Source organism: Castor canadensis, chromosome 15, assembly GCF_047511655.1.
Source record: "Castor canadensis chromosome 15, mCasCan1.hap1v2, whole genome shotgun sequence".
NCBI lineage: Eukaryota > Metazoa > Chordata > Mammalia > Rodentia > Castoridae > Castor > Castor canadensis.
The window spans coordinates 70,630,745-70,653,302 of record NC_133400.1 but is presented as its reverse complement, the minus strand read 5'-3'; the positions used below and the strand labels follow the sequence as shown (position 1 = coordinate 70,653,302).

The 22,558-nt window shown below is 40.3% G+C and overlaps 1 protein-coding gene across 14 annotated transcripts in view; it reads left to right on the top strand.

The window, feature by feature from the left end:
* The first annotated feature begins 468 nt into the window (after positions 1-468).
* Positions 469-22,558, top strand: part of LOC141417502 (cAMP-responsive element modulator-like) — a 59,960-nt gene continuing 37,870 nt past the window's right edge. For 10 of the 14 annotated variants that reach the window (XR_012442125.1, XR_012442127.1, XR_012442130.1 and 7 more), the window contains exon 1: positions 538-802. The gene's annotated coding sequence lies outside the window, so the exon portion shown is untranslated. The other 4 variants (XR_012442126.1, XM_074056444.1, XR_012442128.1 and 1 more) reach the window with 3 other exon arrangements.

Here is a 22,558-nt window from a genome sequence, read left to right as displayed (position 1 = left end):
AGTCATGAAACTTGCAAAAGACCAATTGACTGGTTGTCCTTAAAGGTTTGATCTTCACATTCTCTTTGTTTTATCTTTATACTCAAAGAGTTGATTCACTTATGAGAAACCTTGCTGGAAGAAAAGGTAGAGAACTCTTTTCCATGTGGAAATTAGTATAAAGATTAAAACACATAAAACGAAGTAAAAAAAATTGCAGCATTAGATCTTTGGTGTGTAAGAGTTATTAAATTTGAAATAATTATGTGTACATATAGTTACAGAAATAACCTTCATGGTAAGTATAACAAAAATTATATATACATGCATATAAAAATTAAATACAAAAGTGCTATTTCATAGCCTGAATTTAATCAGTGTCAACAACCTATTAATTGTTCAAGAACTTTAAAATCTTTAATGAGGTTCCTACCATAGAATCTCAGTCATATGTAAATGAATCTTTGAACTGCCTCATTAGCAGGAAAACAATGGTCCTTTAGTGAGTTCCTACATCCCCAAAGATGACACTGCCAGCACCGACTGTGGTAAGCAGAACTGAAACAGTGTTTTCAGGTTTTCTTTATAAATTTTATTTTTCTTCAAGAATAACATGTGAGACCATTCTGGTTGTCAGGGGAATTGAAAAGTTTCTGTTCCCTGTCACTTTTGCTTTTCCTTCAACTAGACATGTTTCCCATGCTCAGGAAACTACTTGGCCCAGATATTTAAAAGTCAAATATTCTCATTTCTACACAGGTCTGATATTACCACGACTTCAAGGAAACTGGATCGAGAGCAGCAGGCAGAGCATTTTCTGGAGGTGAGTGCACAGAGGGGTCTGTGTCCTTGAAACTAACTTTCACCAAGCTTCTTAACCCTTATCATAAAGGAGACAGATCATTTGAACAATGGGTTTCAGAATGGAGACAGCTCTGTTGGACTGCTTAGTTCAGAATTCAGAGTTTCGGGTGCATTCCTGTCATTATACTCCTGTGAGGAAAGCAAAGCTTGTAAAGCAGCTTTACTTCTGCTACAGACCGACAGGTGTGGGTACTTCAGTCCCCTTTGTACATAACCCAGAAGAGCATCCCAGAGCAGAGCCCTGTGGGCCACAACCCCAGATGAGAAAGAGAAAGATCAATAGTGTCACAGCTAAAGCGAGGTGCATCATTTGTAAAGCACACTGCAACCCTCCCAGGGGGGAGTGAGGAAGAGAAGGTTGATTCACAGCTGAGATGACTGTGCAACCATAAACTGTACTCCTATAATTCATTAAGACAGGAACAGCAGCAGTGTAAACTCTAAGAGCAATATTTCTGGAGAGAGGAAACAAATACTAGAAGGCAATGGGGTGAGAAAATAGACAGGAAGGAGCTTTGTGGAACATTTTTTCTGTACATTTCAAGTATCTTTATTGTGAATCTCAAGGTCTGGATAGTTTGTATGGCATGGTGACTTATGTGTGACAGTGTGACATGGAGCTGATGGCAATGCTCAGAACATAGGGCTTTGTGAACGGTCCAGAACATGTCTACACTTTAAAAATGATCTTTTTTCATACAGAAGATCCACAGACCTTTTAAATCTCATGGCAGGATCTCTCTGGTGTCCTCCTTTAAATCCGTTCACTTGTAACAATGTTTTGCAAGAACACTGGACTTGGAGTCTACACACTTGGGTTTAGAACCACTGCCATAATTAGCTTGAAGGTTTGGGGTAATGCTATTGAATTGCCCAGACTCAGTTTCCCCTCCTGTGAAGTGTGGCAATTAATTACTAATCCATAAACCTCAAAGCAGCACTATTAGGATCAAACCTTATATTTTATATCAAAGTATGTTTTGAAACTCGTGAAGTATTGCGCATAATAGAAGGCTATTATTATCACGCAGCATTGGGATAATCCTTTTAAAACATCGGTATCATCTCAGAAAGATAAAAGACTCCAGGCTGCCAGAAAATAATTATCATAATTCTTTTTCAAAATCCTATTAATGGACTGTAGTACTCACCTGGTCCAGAATTTTAGTACATTTGCCAGAATAAGAGCACCTCATGTTATATGTATGTGCTTCGTTCCTTTCCAGAGCAGACACTTGCAGAGGCTGTGTTCTTGGATAGTTGAACTTATTGCCACCCAGCAGGAAGAAAGGGGAGAGTCTCATTAACTGGGGATCTGGCTGAGATTGCTTACTGTGTTGTCCTCAAAAGGTGGTGTCCTGGGGGAGGGGGTACACTGGGATTCTTGCAGAATGAAACTATGCTAGGGAATAGAGCAAGAGTGTTTTCTAGGCATTTGAATTGACTTCCCTCAAAGAATCCTCAATGGTTTCACATTCTTTATAGACTTAAATAAATGCTGACTAACAGCCGGGTATCTAGAACATAGCTTCTCATTACCTGATGCTCTGCATAAGGAGGCAGGGTAACATGGGCAAACTTCATTCACAGTGCTGCTGCAAGATTGAAAGTACCTGGAAAATGTTCCATCCAGTATCTGGCACTAATGCTGCACAGAAAAGTGTAGTGGCAATTACCATTTTACTTATTATCATATGGTGACATAATACTAAACCCTGTCAAAAGGCAACCTCACCTCTACCCCCCAGGAAGGACAGGAGCCCCAAGCAATGAAAAGCTCCTTCTGGAGCTCCAAGTAGCAACCACTGGGCTCAGCCAGTGTGCCAGAGACTGCCTTACGCACTGGGAGTACATGGTGAGCAGAGGGAGGGGATGGCATATTATAAATGAGTGGATGTTATACTGCTAAACTGACAGAGGCCCAGAATAGACAGGCGGGAGATAGCTCAAAAAACAGCACAGGGTTTTTCAAGCCCTCTGGAGGAGGTCCCCAGCAAGACAGCTGGTGTCCACAGCTGCTTACAGACTTGGAGTAGATATAGGGGAGGGGTCTGGAGGGAAAATTTTGCTAGGTGGGATAATTTTTCTGGAGTGAAGTGAATGATTGCTAGGTGAAGGTAAGGAGGTAAGTGGAAATTAGGTAGATTAGTTGCTCAGCTCCAGATCCCCAGGCGAGGTGCCAGCTTGTCACTTCCTTGAGGCTAGAGGCTAGGCGTGGTCCTTCCAGAAGGTGGTGGGGTGTTTCCAGTAAGCTGCTGCAAGGATGGGGGTCTGATCCTAACATGGCTTTCTTTTTGCTCATCTTAACAATAACATCAGAGAAAAGCTTTCTCAGGCCACTGAAAGAAGGTGCCGTGATATTCCTGAAAGTAGTAGGGTTAGGAGGGCCTGTTTGAGGAGGTGACATTTGGTGTCACAAGGCCCAAAATTCTACTCAAGAAACAGAACCAAGGCCAGTGTGTAGAAGAGTATCAAGGTGGAGCAAAGACTGAAGGTCAGGGATGATAGGAAATCACATTGGGAAAGCAAACAGAGGACTGAGGTAAGGATTCCGAATTTCTTCCTGAGTGCAATGGAAAGCCATAAATGGGGGTGATAGGATGTGATTACCATTGTAATGGCAACATTGATCGGGGGCAGGGCACTAGGAACAGTAGGGAAGTTTCATAGAGATCTGGGTCACAATGATGGTGGGCTGGATGAGGGGAAGGCAATAGGTTAAGAAGGAAGTTGTCTGATACAAATCCCATCCTGACTCCGAGGAGCAACAAGTTGGCTTTCTAAAGTTTTCAGTTGAGATTTTAAAGGCTGTTGGTCTATCATCTGAATGGTACCGATTTGCCCTCAAGCACACCCTGCTGCCTTAGCAGCTCCTCACTGTGCTCACATTTAGTGAGTCTCCTGCTAATGGTGCGGGAATCTCAAACTGAGATACAGGACACTGAGGTGGTTTTGGGACACTGAGGCAGTTTAGCAGGAAGTAATGTGTTATTGTGCAGGCACAGACTCAGGCGACTCATGTACAAATGCTGAGCCCCAAGAACAAAGGAGTCTCCCCTTATACACCCTTGCAAGCAGGTTACAGAAGCAAAAAGCAAAGCTCAACCCACTTGTGGCTGCACGTGACTTCATTGTCCATTTCATTTTTCCAGTGTTATGTGACTTCTTCATGTTTTAGTTTTTTAAGTTTTATTTCTCTGCTTTCCTATCCTTCCCCTGCCTCATTATCAGAACACAGCCTATCTGTTTCTCTTCTGGTCCTCCTTCCTGCTACATCATTCCCCCTTTGATGCTCAGACCCACCTAGGGTCAAAGAACATCATCTTGATCTAGGAGTTTGTATTTTTATAACATCATTACATGCGTGGCCATTTTTTTTATAGTGGCCTCCATAATGGTCCTGATAGACCGCAGTATCAGGGGAACCAGGCAGGGTAACATCAGATATGTTCCTAGGATAAAACACATTGTCCCACTTTTCATGACAAATGTAGCCCTGTATTGTTTTCTTTAATCTGGGACTTTTAGTATCATTTATCAGTAACCTCGCTAACCTGGGAGTATATGAGCTGATGTAACATCTGACCTGTTGGGGGGTGCATGATACAAAGCATGGCTGTGTGGAGGTCCTAACAGTGGCTCTCTTATACCATATAGTACATGGGGGAACCTTGCAAGGGCCAACCCAAAGGGTAAGAGTCCAAGCATGTAGAGGAGAGCAGGGGTGTGGCCCATGTTTGAGCTTCTGCCATATGTAGACTTGTCAACTTTTGGAGTGACTAGAGCAGGGTTGTTGTCCCATTGTTCATGGTCCCCTGTTGTCTGCTAAAGAAGGGTGCAGGTGTTCCAGAGGGTGATCTTGCATGGTGAGGCTGAGTCAGGGATACACTGCCACTTGAGAGAGGCTGGCTTTATTTGACTATGGTGGATGCAGGGAGCAATTTTTTGTTACTTTAACTGTAGTGGGGATAGACAACAACAAAAGGGCCCCTCTAATGGGGTTTTATTGGTTGGACTTTTTTTTTTTACCCAGACAGTGTCTTTTGTTTTTATTTTTTAACTAAGTAGAATTACCATGGCAACAATATATTATCAGTATATATGTCCAAGAAAACTCATCTTTTTAAAAAGTTAAAATCACTATCTTTAAGTATCAAAGGACATGTTTAGAGCCAGTAAAAATAGTCATTTTGTCATTAAGTAGAAGACCATATCTAAAAGTATGAGTTTGTGTCTGGAAGGGCTTTAATGTCAGGTAGCCACACATATATAAGAACCATTTTCTTAGTCCTTTTGGCCTTGGTTATTTTTGAGAGGTCTGGCACAAAAGACTCCATTTGAACTTCGATAGCATTCCCCCCTTGTTTCCAACCTTTTTGTCTCTGAGCAGTCTCTTCTGAAGATCTGTTTCCCATCCAAGTACTAAACAGGCCCGACCCTGCTTAGCTTCTGAGATCAGATGAGATCGGGTGCATTCCGGGTGATATGGCCATAGACTGAAGATCTTTCTTGTTTGGTCATTTTCTTTTTTTATCCTGAGGATTTGTTCTTCCCGGATTTTGTTTGTTTGGTAGGTTTTGTCCTATGTCAGAGAGGAAATAATGAGTAGATCAGATGGGAGTCAGTGCCAATGAGACCCTTTTGGCCAAATTTAAGCAACAAAGAGGCTTAGAAGGAGTGGCTCTTAGACAGTGGGCTTTTAGAAAAGGACAATGCATAGCAAAATCCAATAGAAGCAGATGTCTAAAAAGCTAACCTGGTTGACACATAAGAAATTATTAGAGTCATTTTTTTATGGACTTGATTGTAAATGCCCCAGAAGGATCAGAACTGTAATGACAAAAACTTAAAAGAGCCATGGTTAAAATTTTGATGGACAATTTAGCAACTAACAGAACAGAATATCAGTACCACTAACTTTTTGTTGCTGTGTTTATCTAAATGTTGTATTTTAGAAGTCTTTGATATACTTGAAAATCAAATACTTAGTATAAGGAACCAGCAACAGTATCACAGCTCCATGAGATTATGTATACATATTAATTTAGTTCTTGTTTTTGAAGTAAAACCTTAGATTTTTTTCATCAGTTGGAGGGGTGGGGAGCACAGTTTTAGTAAACCCAAACAGCCCACTCACAGACACATATAGGGCATCATTAGTATCACCCAAGAGAACAGTTGTTTAACCATGAGGTCATCTAGAAAATTTTACATAGACTGTTAGAAAATTTTACATAGACTGTTAGAAAATAAGAGGCATGGAAGAGGCAGAGAGGTGGCTCAAACACCAGCACAGGGTTTATTATTTAGGCAGGAGACCTGTGGAGGGGGACCCCAGCAAGAGAGCTAGAGCCCACTACCACACACAGGCTTGGGCTAGATATAGGGGGAAAGTGGAAAAGTACCAGGAAGGTCACCTAGGGATACTGTTGTTGGACAACCAAGAAAGATAAGTTGTAGTTAGGTCACTGTCTGCTCAACTGTCCTTGGCATCCATCCGGGGAGATAAAGGTTAATGATTGCCTCTTTGTCAGTCTTTGGGGTTGAGTGGGGAGTTTCTAGTAATCCATTTGCAAGGGGAGGAGGGGATCTAGTCCTAACATGGCTGCCCTCATTGTTAACTCCAACATAAACCAACTCATAAGTGAACATGACTCGGTTACCTTAGTAGTTAAAAAACCCTGACAAAGATCACCAGAGAATACAGGTAAATATTTATGGGGACTAAATGTGGAGTTAGGAAACTTAATGGCCAAGAATCATGGCTCAGATGTTGATAAGGAATCACATCCCAGATTGTTGACATTAATAGATGTCAACAAATAACAGGCCCAATCTGTCCATCCCAGGCCAAAAATTCCCTCTGCCTGACATGTGGAAAGAGTAGGACTAACATCTCCACTCTGTTGACTCCAATAAAACTGGAGGTCTTGACCTCCAGTGTAGTGCTTTTTTTTTTTTTTAGTTTCTTTTTTGTCTTATTTGGAGGGTGTACTTTGGCTTTGCTTTTTTTTTTTTTACTTTGCTGTACATAAATAAATTTGTCTCAATCCTCATATCAGTGTAGCAGTACTTTCTGTGTTCAGATGCCTCTTGCCTCTCTGTGTTTTAATAAACTCTTGTTGTTTTGATAAATTTGTGGATTAACCTGTAGCACCAAAAATTTCTGACAGTTATCTTGACAAAACTAAAATTGTTTTTTAAGACAGCTTTTGTAAATGCTATTAAGAACAATATATTTTTAAGATAGTCTTGTTGTTATGTGCTTAGAGAACTAAGTTTTAGTTTAACATCAGTACATTAAATTTTGACCTTACAAAACCTTCAATGTAACTTGATTTTAGTCAACTCAATCACTTACATAAGCATTTATAAGCTCCATCTTTTTATGACAACTTACTCTGTACCCTTATGATGACTTATTTTGTACCCCCTAGGGGAGCTTGTCTTTATCCTTTTTTTAATTTAAAAGTATTTTTTAACCTTTTATTTTTAAAAACCATATCCTTAATATCATATATATATGTTACTTGTTGAAAATAACTTATAAAACCATTTAACTTAGAGTCTTACATTTGTATGAAAAAAAACAGAAAAAAAGCAACCTTAAAATTATTTTTTGTGTAAAAACAATTTATAGAAAGCCCATTTGTTAATAGACCCATGTATTATAAGAGAGAATTAAATCCCAGATTTTATCTATGACAGAATGAAACAGGCTAAGGTCATTTTTAACCACCCAAATTTTAAGATTCCTGTTGCAGGCTGTGCCCCGCTCTGCCTCCTTTTTTTTTTTTCTCCTCTGGTTTAAGCCAATGTGTTAACCCCTGAATGCCTGCATCCTAGTGAGACCTGATTGAAATAAGTTTGAAACCCTGTTTTCTTAAAAGTAGCAATAGAACAGAGTAATAGTTTTTTTATATTTACTTTATAATTAGAATAATCCTCAAGATGTTTACATATTTATATGTAAAAAGATTAAGCAGTTTGTAATAGAGATCTTTATTTTTTTTTTCATTTTTCTTTTATTATTCATATGTGCATACAAGGCTTGGTTCATTTCTCCCCCTTGCCCCCACCCCCTCCCTTACCACCCACTCCACCCCCTCCCGCTCGCCCCCTCAATACCCCGCAGAAACTATTTTGCCCTTATTGTAATAGAGATCTTTAAAACAAATACCCCTTTTTTACCTTGAATATCACATTAACCTTATAACAACAGTTTAAGAACCATTTTGAAGATGCATACACACACACACACACACACACACACACACACATGTAAAAGTTTTATAAATTAAACATGCCAGGAAAAACTGTCAACTTTAGCATGCATAAGATGAGCTGGAATTTCAGGAGTAAATTAAATTTTGCCCAGTGCTTTAAACAAATTCACATAGACACACACACACAATTAGAGTACACCCTCAAAAAAAGAAAAAACTTTTAAATTATACTCAGAGGTCTATCCGGTGGAGTGGTGGATGATGAATCTGTTCTCTTGTGAGCCTCCCTCTTTGGAACTGAATTTTTTGTTATCCATCCCTTAACCTCAGTTATGGCTATTTCCTGGGTAAAGCTCAACTCCCCATTAACTCTCAGAGGTGTCTTACACATTTTTGCCCTGTTTCCTGAACCTGAGAGACATGGCTTCACCCCAAAAGGTGGTTACTAGTGGTCTCTGGGAGGTGATCAGTCTCCCCTTCTGCCTCCTGAGACAGGCCTGAATTTGAACCCAGTTTCTTACCAGTCTGACAAGCAGTGCTTCCCTCCCCTCATTGGTTCCTGTGCCTCACCGGAGGATTTCTTGTATATCCAAGGTCTTTGCCCCAACTCGCTGGGATGATGAGTCCCTCCTCTGTATCCAACTGTCCATTGGCACCTGGTGGGATCTTCTCCCCATGGTCAGGGTGATGCACCCTGGTGACAAGGGAAGTGACAAATGACCATCTCTGAAATTCTGGACAATCCCCCAAGAAATGTTGTGGGAATCTCAAGCTGAGATACGAGACACTGAGGCAGTTTAGGAGGAAGCAATGTTTTATTGTGCCAGCACAGACTCAACGGATTCGTGTCCAAAGGCTGAGCCCCAAGGACAAAGGAGGCTTACTTTACATAAAGCAGGATACAGAAGCAAAAAGCAAAGTTCAACCCACATATGGCTGTGTGTGACTTTATTAGATATTTGTTCCCCCAGTGCTATGTAACCTTCTTCATGTTTTAATTTTTTAAGTTTTATCTCTCTGCTTTGCCATCCCTTCCCCCTGCCACATTATCAGAACATAGCCTGTCATTTCTCTTCTGATCTTCCTCCCTGCTACACTAAGACTTTCAAAACTCAGCTGAATCTCAGACTGTCTCTTTCTTTCTCAGTTTCTCTCTCTCAATCTTTCTCTCTCACTCACTCACTCTCTTGCTGTCACTCTTTAAATCATACATTTCTTGGCAATGTTGACTTTGTTATATATAATATTGTTGTGAGAGTCTCAACACATTCATTTTTTTATTTCCAAATGGATTATGGAAGGAGTTTTGGTTAAGTTAGCCCTGAAAGTGAGTAATAAAATAATATTTCTAAGAGTAAAGAATAGCATTCTCTATTGTACACAAGTTTTGTAACTGCTGATACTTTGTTAGTTGTGAGGGTTGGAGTGGGTAATTAACCTCCTGGAGAGTCTCTAATTGCCAAGATAACCTTATTTTCCTCTTATCCTCAGATTAACTTCCTGGCTCTATTTCATATTTCTTCTTTCCAATAAAATAAAATTGACTCTTCTTGAAAGGACCCATTTAGAAGCTGACCTGCAGGTACACATCCAGAAGGGTGACCAGGAGGACATTAATGATTTATTGTATGTTGCTATCACCATGATAGAAGGCACTCTCATTGTCCACTGCTGGCAATATGTCCATACACTGGTTTAAGATATTTAGATTTACAGCAAATAGGACATAACAGCTTGTGAGTCTGTAGAACAATCATCTTAAATTTGTGGCTACCACAGGAGGGGGTGTCATGACCAGAATCTAGAACAAAAAGAGCAGCAAGGAACTGTACGCAGACTCATGATCCCAGCTTGAATTTGAAGTGCAAACTCTTGTCTGGTTTGGAAGTCTGATATGTGAAAATATTACTGTGATCTTCTCACCAACCATAAAATGCAAAATACCTAAGAGCTTTTAGCTCACTTACTCAAAGTCCTATATTGTAGAGAGTAGAAAGTTGAGTCTAGCATGTAGGTGCAGAGAGATGATAATGGACACATAAACTAAATAAAGGATTAACATTTTAGCTCAGTGGTTGTGCCTTTAGCCTGATTACTTCACTAACAGAGGAGACCCCATGAAACAGGGATAAATGTTCTTTATTATAATATGATCACTTGCATAGATTGCTTTCTCACCTAGGGGATGTTTAAGCTCCCCATAGGCATAAAAGTTGATTTATGAAGATGGTATTGGGAAACTTGAATGTTATATTCAGGCATGCTTGAGATTATATTTTGATGTGCTCACAGAACTCAAGTTAGCTGAACCTCTCTCATCTTCACTTGTAAACTGGCGTAACAATTCTTCTTACCTTGGAACTACTATAAAGGTTAGATGAAATGATACCTGAAAAGTGCCCAGCTGCTACCTGTTCAGGAAGTGCTATTCAATGAACAGTGGGGCTGGGTTCAGCATGGTGGGGCTTACTGGCCTCTATGTTCGGAGAAGCTAATTTAGCATCTGAGAAATGGACTCTCAATATACATAGTGTGAAGGCTTCCATTCTCTTTCTTGTTCTGTACTGGTTCCAGTAGTTTGAATAGCTTGTAGCAGTTTGATTATTCTTAAAAGATATATCTACTTAAATTACCCTATAGTCCTGGCTTAATTATGTGTGAATCTTTATCTTGCTTGCTGAAAGGGTATTACTTTGTTTCTCTTTTGATATTGAAATGATTCTCTGTTCAGAGCAGGATGGTCCTGATAAAAGTCTCTCACAGAGAACAGAGAATTTTATTTGCAAATCAAAGAGATGGCAAGGCCCAGTACCCAGTATAAGACAGGATGAGAAATTATCCTACATATGTGTGTGTGTGTGTTTGTGTGTATCTGTGTGTAACTGAAAGTAATCCAGAGAATGTGGTGAGATTCTTATAGTGAAATTGCTATAAATATAAAAAAATTACAGAGGAATACACTAAATTTATAGGCATGTATATTATTTAATGTCTGTCCTTTTAACAAATTCATCTATCATCCTCTGTAAGATGCAACTCATGTGACTGTTTTTATCTCCTGTTTGAAAGCTCTTCCCTTTTCATAGTTTTATTTTCTGAAGGAAATACACTGCTCTCCAGTAAGTTTTCTAACATTTCCTCTTGCTTTAGAATGCAAATTCATTTATTCAGTAAATGCACCTCCTTAGCTGCTTTATGCTTTGGTAAGTATCTGCTTTTGAAATGATGATTTCTGGTGGAGAATTTCAGTCCTACTGCAACTGGTTAAGCAGTCTATATTTTCACAATTTAACTACAAGAGCAATGGAAGTTTGTGTCAGTAGGCTCCTCCTTTGGCCACACTAAAATTCTCTGCATGTATCACTATGCTTCAAAAAAAACAAAAGGGAGCTGGAGAGTTCATGTGTGAAACAGCTGAGTGTGGCAGGCATCAACCTCAGGATAGCTGGTCATGAGCTCCCAGGAGAACACCAGGCACATTTATGCCCAATAAGTGCCTTGGGATATGGCTGCTGACCTCCCTTCCATTCTCTATTTCCACAACCACCCCTTTTTGAGCCTTATTTTTCACATTCTTATTGTATCAACCTCAACAAAGTGAATGGAATTCCACTGTTTGCTCTTCCCTTCTCAAAAGCTGTATCAAGTGCCTTTTCCAGGCCTGGCTTTGGGCCAGGCCCATTGCTCTCTTACTGGAGTTACTCTGTTTTTCCTGCTAGGTGATTTTTTTCTTTGACATTCACATTGAGGTCTACTAGAGTACTAAATGTGGGCCATGGAGGGAGTTATGTTGGTTAGTTGCTATCTTGGCATCAAAGGGCTATTTTCCATTCATAAAGAGTAAAGCTTCTCTCCCATTATATAGATCCAGACACAGTCCTGGAAAAGAGGAGAGAGAACCAAATGACAAGAAATTCCTAGTAGTGTCTGCTGTAGGTCTTCTTCTCTTTTTAAAACAGGTATTAGTCCTAAATGTCCATCAACACATTGAATGTGGCAATCCTGCTCTCAATTTGTAATTGTGGATTAACTCAAGTTTCAGGTCGGTCCACGCTCTCAAGGATTGTCTGAAATAGGAGGTTTCTCTTGTATTCTTTGGTTTTTTGCCCACCACACCTCAGCTGCTCCCCTGCCCTTCACTGCCTCCCTTAGCTCTGAAAAGGGCTCGCTGTGCTGCTGGGCACTGCCTGACTCCAGGACACAGTCACTTGAAAGGGTGCTGTACCCACATTACAGGTGCTAACTCAGACTCCAGCAGAGAGTGACTGCAGAGAAGGTGCTATGGGCAGAACCATGTCTCCCCAAATCCTGTGTTGAGGTCCTGCCCTTTAGTACCTCAGACTATGATGTATTTGGAGATAGGGTCTTAAAAGAGATCATTAAATTACAATGAAGTCATTAGGTGGGCCTTAATCCAATATGACTGATGTCCTTAAAACAGGAAAATTAGACATAGACATGTGCAGAGATAAGATCACATACAGGCTCAGGGAAAAGACAGCCCTCTACCAGACAAGGTGAGAGGCCTCACAAGAAACCAAACTCATCCACACCTTGATCCTAGACTATTAGGCTCCAGAACTGTAAGAAATAAATTTCTGCACTTTAAGGCACTTGGGCAACCAACCAGACTTTGCTGACCCATCCATGCCCCTCCTCACAGGACCACCTAGGCTATGTGAATAAAATGTACGAAGCTGAGACTGGGCAGGAGCATAAAGATTCCAGAGAAAGCAACGATTCCCATGCTCAGAGCTACAGACACCAAGGGACAAGTATCCATTCCCAAGTTAAAATTAGCCATGTAAGGTTCTCTCATAGCACATGTTGGGTCCTAGCTCTTTCCTATCCTCAAGACTGTCCCTTCTCAAGGGTATCCCTCACCCACTCTTCTCAGCGAGCAGTTCCAGCCTACCTTTCTAGAAATTGTGGCCTTTCCCTGCAGAAATTATTCTTGCCCAAGATCAAAGCCCTCCCCAGCAGTAGATTTTCCTAAACCAATGTCATTATTAAGTCTCAATGCCCCCAAAAGGTATCACTAGGCCAGTCAGGGGTAGCTTTTGACATTCCAAATCAAGGTAAAAATGCTATTAAGTGAATATTAAAAATGGGCTGAGCATGGTGGTACACACTTGTAATCCCAGGTAGTTTGGAGATAGAGGTAGTGGTCTGAGGCCAGACTGGTAGCGAGACCCCATCTCATAAACGAGCTGGACATGGGGGGCATGCCTGTGGCCCTATCTAGTAGAGAGGCAGAGGTAGGAAGATTGTGGTCTGAGGACCCCACTGGGAAAAAGAGTGAAGCCCTCTGTGAAAAATAACTAAAGCAAAAGGACTGGGAGAGTAGTTCAAGTGGTAGAGCACCTGCCCAGCAAGCATGAGACCCTAAGTTCAAACCCCAGTGCCAACAAAAAAGAAAAAAAAAAGAAAAAAGAAAAACGCAATCCTTTTTGAGAAGTCAGCAGAGTGAATTGCAGATGTACTTAATTTCCCAGTCAACCGAAGAGTAAATACTGAATCAGACCCATGCAAACAAACTTTGCAAAGCAAATACTAATGATCAGAGTACGTACATTCAAAGCAGGGTGCAAGATGCTCACAGAACTGGGCGAGTAATTCCCAGGAGCAGACCACGTGCAGGTGGCAGGGAGGGGAGGATGTGGAGGGACTGCCCTGCCCTTCTAAAGAGGCTCAGCTGGTGGCAAGCATGCGGCAGGCCAGCCCCCTGTCACTAGAAGTCTCATTTAAAACACAAGAAAGCAAAATGAAACCAGATTAACATGCCAAATCTCCCTAAATCAAATGTTGATTGTCCATTTTTTAAACATTGTAAGTGAACAAGTCCCTGTTTTGCAACATTTGATAGGAAGATTGCTTTTCTATCTGCCTCATAATTTGTAATCCTCTCACAATGAAGTAATTTAGCTGAGCACCGTCTTCATACCCCATCTTCTATCCCAGCCCAGGAAGGGAAGATTTTTACGGAGGGGGCGGGGCATTGCATTTCATAAAGTTTCATGGGTGTCCTGTTTGCTCTGTTTTCTGTGGCAGTGGCTCCTTACTGGTTAACTTTGCCTGTTTGTCCCCCTGGTGAGCCTCCATGTTAAGAAACGGTAGGCAAACACCTACATGAGGACAGTTGTCTGGACTAAACCTTTTATTCCATGTACAACCACCTTCAATTTATCTCTTCGTGAGAGGCTGCATTTGTTTTGTTTCCCCTTAAATCTGAGCACTAATTAATGGAACAACAGGAGCTGACCCCTTTCATTTGGACTGGGAGGTCCTTCCACACTGTGGTTCAGCCTGGAAATGAAAAGTGCTGTGTCTGAGCACCTTGTTCCCAGAGCTGTGCAAGTAGATAATTGCTTCAGGCAGATCACAGCTTGCTGAGCTGTGCACATAGGCTGCTGGAGCTAGGGCTCCACTTTGTTTTCACTTGTGAATGGTCTCCGGGTGTATAGTGCTTTGTGACTGCTTTCTTTAAGTCATCCAGGCAAGCAGCTGTGACATCCCCCAAGTATTGGTTAGGATCCTGGGATGAGGAAGAGGAGGGGGCACCTGTTACCCCAAATGGCTTATCTTTCTCAGAGAAGAGGTGCAGATCTCCCTCATGGTTCTGAACAACTATAAGAATTCCCACTCGCCAATCACGCATCCCAACAGCCCAGCCTGGCTTCTCTGCCACAGCGCAATCATGGTAAATTGACCCTCTGTCCTTGGCTTCCTTCGTCTCTTCCCTCTCTTCTCTTGTGTTGCTTTCCTAGTTTATTTTGTGCTGCACACTCTCCTAGCCACAGAGTGATCTGTCCAGACTAATTTCACTTGGGCCCTTCAGAAACCACCAAAGCCCATGCCTAACACCAAATGCGGATGACCCAGCTGAACACTTCAAATCTGACTGTGGGAAAAATAAAAAAGATGTCATGGCAGCATGTTTAGGACATGACTGTCAATTCAAGTGCTTGTGTTAACAATAGGGAAATCTACTCCAGCTTGCTTCCTGCCTGCAACACAGAGCTTCGTTCAGATGAGCTGTTGTTTAAGGGACCTTTCAAATGACTTGTTTTTGTGGCAAATCAATTTGTAGCAAAAGTGGTTTAGTGAAACGCTGAGGTGTTTGTCTATTCTAGGACACAGAACACTGAAGGAAAAATAAGTCAGGAGAGTCTTAGATGTCAGAGTCAAGGCAAATGACCCCAGTCCCTCCAAAATTAAGGAAACCTGCAACAAATTTGAGTGCAACACTGTTTATATTTTACATGACTACTGAATCCAACTTTCTGAAAAATACAGCATCTTTTATAAAATAATGTCCTAATTGTAGCAGTCCTTCAAAGTTTATATCGAACTAATCTTGACATATATTGTCACTGGCTGTGTGAACCTGAGCCACAGTATTTAATGTAGGCCTCACCTATAAAATTGAGACAGCAATAAATTCTCCTCTATAGGATTTTATTAGGATTGGCATGTTGCATGTATGATACACATATTAACTGCTTAATATGTGTTAGCTATTATGAATAGAAGCATAAATTTTTACCTTGTGATTCCTGAACAATCTTCTTACATCAGAATTTAAAGCCTTTGGGGAGTCATATTATGCAGTGGGTTGATATTTGACTCATACTTTTTAAATATGCTCAAGGTAGTTTAATAAGATAGTATCTGGAATGTGTCCAGAGAAGTTTCTGGAGTGTGGTATGTACTCAAAAGGGTATCAGTTTTTTTCCCCCTTTTTCTGAAGAGGAGCCCAAAGTTTCAGAGGCTGACCAGCTACTGATTATGTCTGTCCACATCTGGACGTGGACAGTAACCATGCCAGTTGGAGCAGCTCATTCTCCTAGGATAGGCTAATGAGCCAACCAGGGCCTGGAGTGGCTCTGAAGAGGCTGCTTCCTGTTGCCTTTCTGAGCCAGAATCTGAGCTGGAACCTAAAGCATCCAACCTCAAATGACAGAGTGCTAGCATTCCTGAGAATCCAGGGGCTCAGTAAATTAATCTTGAGACCAGGAAGGGACAGAGAGCTAATTTCCTCAGGACAGACATGTCTAGGTTTATCCATTCTTGCTATGAACCCTTGAGCTTCTCCCAGAATCATAACCCCTTCAGTCCTAAAATTGTTATTTATTAGTGTAGAAAATGTGTTTAATATTCAATGCCTACAGGGAATTTTTTTGTTTTATTTAGACATCAAAACCTCAACTGTGTGAAATAACAAACTGGATGTGGGTGTTCCAGCAGTAAAACAGCATGGTTAATATCCAACAATGGATGCCATTACTTAAAGATCATTGCCCTTAATAGGTTCCAGTGCCACCTCCCCTTGAGGTCATCCTCAGCAATGCTAGCCAACTGCAGGATACCTGTGAATAAGCTCTGTGAAGACTTTCCATTCTGTCCTTTCCTGGCCCTACTTCAGAGGTCACCAGTAAGAGGGGGCTAGAGCTGAAGAGTACACTTCTTCGTACTGTGAGGTCATAGAATAGTACCAAGGACATGACAGGAACTCAATGACTATTGACTGACAGAAGATTTAGGGCTCCAGGTAATCCATAGCCAGATAATCCATGCAGCATGCAGATGTCTGTACTACCTGGGGATCCATGGAAAGAAGGCAGAGCAAGTTGGGAAAGGTCTGGGCCAGAGGGTCACAGGGGCCTGGAGTGCCAGCTGACAAGCAAAATGGGGAAGGACTTCTTCCAATTGCATCTTAGTCTGTACAGTCAACCTAGCTCGTGTTTGGAGCCTAAAAGCAGTTCCTAAGTCACACTTACCGACCTGTCTATCATCCTCACCAGGTAATAAATATACAATTAAGAATGAACATCTTACATTTTCCATGAGGTTCCCTGTTATAATTCCTGGCATACCACTATATACTCCAAGATGCTGAAAAATCAAAATTATACATGGGCTAAGCGCTGTCTAATACTTTAGTGAGAAGGAATCCACTTTTGGGTGAGTGCTTTCAAATAAAATAGAAAAAGGTCAATTTTTTTAATGTATGATGTCTTATCAGTAGTCCTTTAAGAAGCTTTAAAAAGACATTAGCACTTTAGACTGGGTAACCAGAACCTACAGAGCAGAGGGCTTCTGACCAACCTAGAATGTCTCCTGACTTTCTATAAATAGAGAGGGACATCATTCCTTTTTGTGTGGTTTTTAAACTGAATATCACGAAATCAACTTTCGACTCACTAGGATACCAAATGGCTGAATTTTTTCTTCATCCGCTAGGACAGCCTCCTTGTCACTGAGAATAAGTTTAATGGTATCTCACTTTTACATGTTCCATGATTACCATCTGAAGACCTAAGGACTTTCTCTGTTTAGGTAAAGGTCAGAAAGACTGTATTAAATTCAAAGCCACATGCTAGCCTTGTTAGAGCAGAGATAACAGCCCCAGACAGACTTTTCTGGCATGCAGGAATTTCTGTCATTTGGTTTCAAGAAAGAACATGACAAGTTTTTCTAGTTCAGTGTTTTTACAACAGAAGATGTTGTTCTGTCTCTATCAACAGTAGCCAGAGTGTGGATGAAGAATTACAAATCTCCCCATGCAAGGCCATGATAGACCCAGGATGTGTGCTTCAATACATACACAAAGCCATTTTCCATCTTCAAAAATGATGCTTCCAGGAGCAAATCATTTACAAGTTCGTGTCACTCCACAAGGACGTCAACATTTAAGGAAGAGTGAACTCAATTTCTGATGCCTTAAAGCCTCAGTGAAAGGGAGAAAATTAGAGTCTGATCCAAAACTCTTCTTTTAGAAATTTCATGGTGCCTATGGTAAGATTTCAAGGAATGCAATTATTACTAATCAGAGAGAAATTACAAACATATAACTATGGTGTATAAGAAATACATAATATGTAATAAATATCTATTGTAAAAAAAAAAAAGAGGCAGACAGAGATGGAGAGAAAAAGACATAAAGATAAACAAATTTAGTAACACCCATAACTTCCCCAACCAATGATGGTCATTTCTTACATTTTGATATATGATCTTTTTTGCATTTTATCTCCTTATGCACAGGATTGCTTATAATCCTGCATAAAATTTTCAGAGGATTATAATAATAGTGTACATATTATTTTATGATTTTTTTCATTTATCAATTTATTGTGGATATTTTTATATTAATAAATTTACATTCAATATGGTTTTTTTCCCATGGGCTCTCATTAAACAGCAGTCTATGGTAGGGTTTATAATGACCTTAAGTAAGGTTCCATCCATCACTTTTTCTAGAGGACTGCATGGATATAGCCCAGCTCTGCGTCCCCAGACACTCTATTTGTATTTCTACAATATCAGGTTAGTGCTTTTATTTATTCTCCCTTCTGCCTGTGGATCAGTTCAAAGAAAGACCCTGGACTTAATCTAATGTAATTTAGCACATCATGTCTGTCACTTGTCCAGACTTCACACAAATGTGAGCAGAAAACCTTCCCTGGGGCAGTTTATATACTACCCTACCTTACAGCATTCAGTTACTGAAGGAAAAAAGATACACATAAGAACATTTTTACATAAATATTTCTAAAGCATTTAGAAAAAAAGACTACTGGATATTAGCTCATGCTATTGAGAAAATTTTATCAGATACCCAAATATGTAGCTTTAAACATTTGAGCAGTTTACCCAAATATAAACACCTTCCCTCTCATCCAGTGTACATTAATATTCTTCCTTATAACATTTTCCCACTGAAGGCAAAATGATATAGTGTAAGTATATTTTAGCAAAGGTACAAATAAATCCTATGAAACTACAGAATTCCAGAATTCGATATAACTTTAACAACCATCTATTTTGGACGATGGACTATTTAAATCTAAAATTAAAGATCTGGGTAAACATTTCCAAATGTGGGCATGCAAGTAACATTCACACTTGGCATAGCTGCCTGCATGCTCTAGTGGTGACAAACTAGTGGAGGAAGAAAGGATCTGAACTGTAGCCGAGGCTTGACATGTCTTTGAGGGGCACAAATGGCTTCCTGTGTTTAAGAGAAAATCCCATGAGATGATGCAAACAGACAGTAGGAAGAAGAGCAGCCCCACAAACAGTTCCCAAAGTGCCAACTCGAGCTGTTGCCTGAAACAGGCTCTGGAAGCCTCCAGTGTACGTGCCAAGGGATGCTTTGTGACCTCAAGGAAGCTTCAAGTTCATACAGCACAGAGATGCAGTTTTCAGTGAGGGAGGGCAAGAAAAATATACGTTTCTATGAAGTAGCCCTTTATGAGGGTAAAAAAGTAAAGAAATATATAATTTATGATTCTGGGTCTGTTGTGAAACCATAGATTACAACAAGGTCCTTAAAGACTGTTTTTGTTTCCTTCCTGGTATTGAGTTTAAACTTATTAGACATTAAGTAAGTATTGGATGAATTGAATTGAAAAGTATTCCATCCTGCTCCACTTCACTGTGTTTAAGCAGAGGAAGGAGAAAACTAATGGAAACAACTTTGTGATTAGTTCTTCTCTGGGAAGAGCTTTAACTATTTAGTCCTGTGCCACATATTTCTGAAGACATAAATATAAAATTTCAGACACCTGGCAACTGACAAGGCCAGTTCAGAAACTGGAGAAAGGAGTGCCAGCTATGAGATTGCTAGTTGGCCAGATAAATGTAGCTGGACCTCTGGCAGTTCAGCTTTATATGTCATCCATGATAAGTCACTTGCCCCCAGAAGGACAGAACGCATTGCTCTGGAGTTGTTTAATAAATGGTGTTACCTTGAGATACCAACATTTCCAAAGGCCAGTGCCAGAGTTCGAGGTTGAAATTGCCACTGTGACCCATTTACATCAGACCTCGCACACTGCCTACCTCTTCACACAGGTTTCAGGCATAAGGTGTGACACAGCAGATGAAAAGACAAGCCGGGGGAAAGTACAGCTGCTGGGATTGATAAGGAGGCCCAAAGATGGATGTGAGATCTTAGGAACGATAGGTGAGTCTTTGAGAATGGAGCTGCCCTTGACTGCCACAACCAAGACTTAGAAAGAGTTCAAAACCACAAAGAATTAAAGCAAAAGGAAAAGCATCATTCCCAATGCTTTTCTGTTCTCTGTTTGATTGTCATACATTTCAGCGTCATCCAGACATTCCATTATTTTAGCTACCAACTTGGGAGATTACATTGTAGTTACTTTCAAAGTTGTCAGAACACTAAACTCAACAATGACAGTTTATAACCCATTTTCTCTAAAGTGCTTATTTTTTTTTTTTTTACCTGTGATGGGCTGGCATTTAAATAAAGTCAGGAATCTGAAACTCAATTCATTACCATGTATGCAAGTTTCTTTGTGCTCATCCACATGCATATTGGTCCTTACACAAACATATCAGATACACTGTACTTTAACTTTTTTTCATTGTTGTGCCTAGATTTGTTTAAAAATTGGAAATTTGCTTCATGCTTTAAACAGTTGCACTTCAAGACTAAATGGTTTAAATTCTTTGGGGATTCAAATGTATACATTTTTTCCAAAAATTGAAGGCTAGCTACAAAGACCAATAGTATTAATTTTGAAAATTCATAGTTCTCCTAGCTGAATAAAAACCATAAATATATATCATATTTTACAACTGATTTATTTGAGATTTCCCAGAAGACGCCATCTGCGATTTTCAGTTACAAGGGGATGTTCTTCACTTTAATGCCTGCAACGTTCTTATGGTAATTTTGAAATTGGGAGACTTGGCCACATTCTTACATGGTAACTGTAGAAAATCGGCCACTTTCAGATCAAACAAAGGCACAGAGAACCTAGAGGATACTTCTGAAAAGAGACTGTTGCTAACGCGTCTAGTTATGGTGTCAGTTCCTAAAGCCGAAGAATGGGAGACCTCTATTAGACTTGCTGTTGCTTCCTCTGTGTAGACTGCTTGTATTCTCTGTCTGTACAGTACTTAGCACCCTGTTGAACTCAATAAATATGCAGTGCTGATAATATTATTGCTCAGAATTCATTTAGCACTTTCACATCTTTTGAGTGTCACAATGTTCTGCCTACTAGGTGCAGGGAATTTTAATTTAATGCTCATTCTGAGGCTTAAAGCTTTGAAGTGTAATGACCCATGTATGGTAATCCTCCACTCCAGCAGGACATTTTTGGAGCATGGCCATGGGGTTGTCCAAGAATTCATTAAAAATCAGAGAAACTTTACTTCCTACACTAAAATCAGGGTACTTAACTTTTCCTTATATCGTATTTGGGAATATAGGGCAACTAGCCTACTTTTAAAAAATCTAATTTATCCAAAAAATGCAGTAAAATGAATTAGCTATTAAACCTACATAAATAATAATTCATGAGAGTACAGAAATATTTTGTGTGAGATTTTGTTAACAGCTTATGGCTGATAAATAACTATAGGCACACACAAATGCACACATATGCACACACACGTGAATACTCCCACCACATAAAACATGATACTCACACTCAGGGTCTCCTAGGATAGTTGAGGATACAAGAATAACACAAGTGAAGTGTTAATTAACCATAAGGACCGAACATAGCACAACTACATGCCTGAACGTGAGAAGCAACATGGTGTCCTGTGAGGTTCAGGACTGGACCGATTGGGAAGGAGAAAAGACGTGGGCCTGGGAAAAGAACAGGAACAATGTCAAAGAAGAGAACACACAGGAACTGGAGAGCAGAGGAGGAGTGACACTGAGATAGTTTCAGTTTGCTCCATAAGAAATCAGAGCCATGGATAGGTTTGGAGCAAAATCTAGCCATGATGAGATCATGTGCAAGGAAACAGTCTGGTGAAAGGGAGCTTTGGAGTTGCAGTGAGCCTGGTGTCAGACCACCAGTTAAGAGGAGGCAGGTCTAGTTGTAAGAGTTTTACAGCCACAGGTGGAGGACATAAGGTGATGGATGACCAAACTCTGTGACTACGTAGGATCAACAAGGGCAGGTATGACCCAGAGAGGTCAATGCTGGTATTCAGTAGGTACCTGCATTGACATCATGAGGCTGGTCAGCTTCATTTGCATTTCTTCTCTTTAAGTGAAGTGATGTGCTCATCCTGTCTGCTGCATGCTGCATAATCAGCTCCTCATTTGCCCGGATATACGACCTCAGGATTGGTCTTCTCTTGTCTTGGGGTTTGAGCTTCCAGTGCAGAAAAGAAGCCTTGTGTACGAATATTCTGGAAAACTAGAAAGATCATTTTTCATTCTTTTTTATTATAAATTTACATGTATCTTAGTCTCACCCATGTCCATGAATTTCTTGACCTTGCATATTGTGATCATGCTGTCTAACTGCATTGTTTCTAGGATAGTTCAGTTTAACCTAAGCCCATGCAGTATCATTTTCTTTGTAACATGTTTACTTGGGGTTTGACACCAGGGAGTCAGTCATTGACTCACTTTGTCTGATGAACACATCATCTCAGCTGAATTGCTGTTATGTAGAGAATAGCAGCTGATGGGACATTTGCATAGGGGC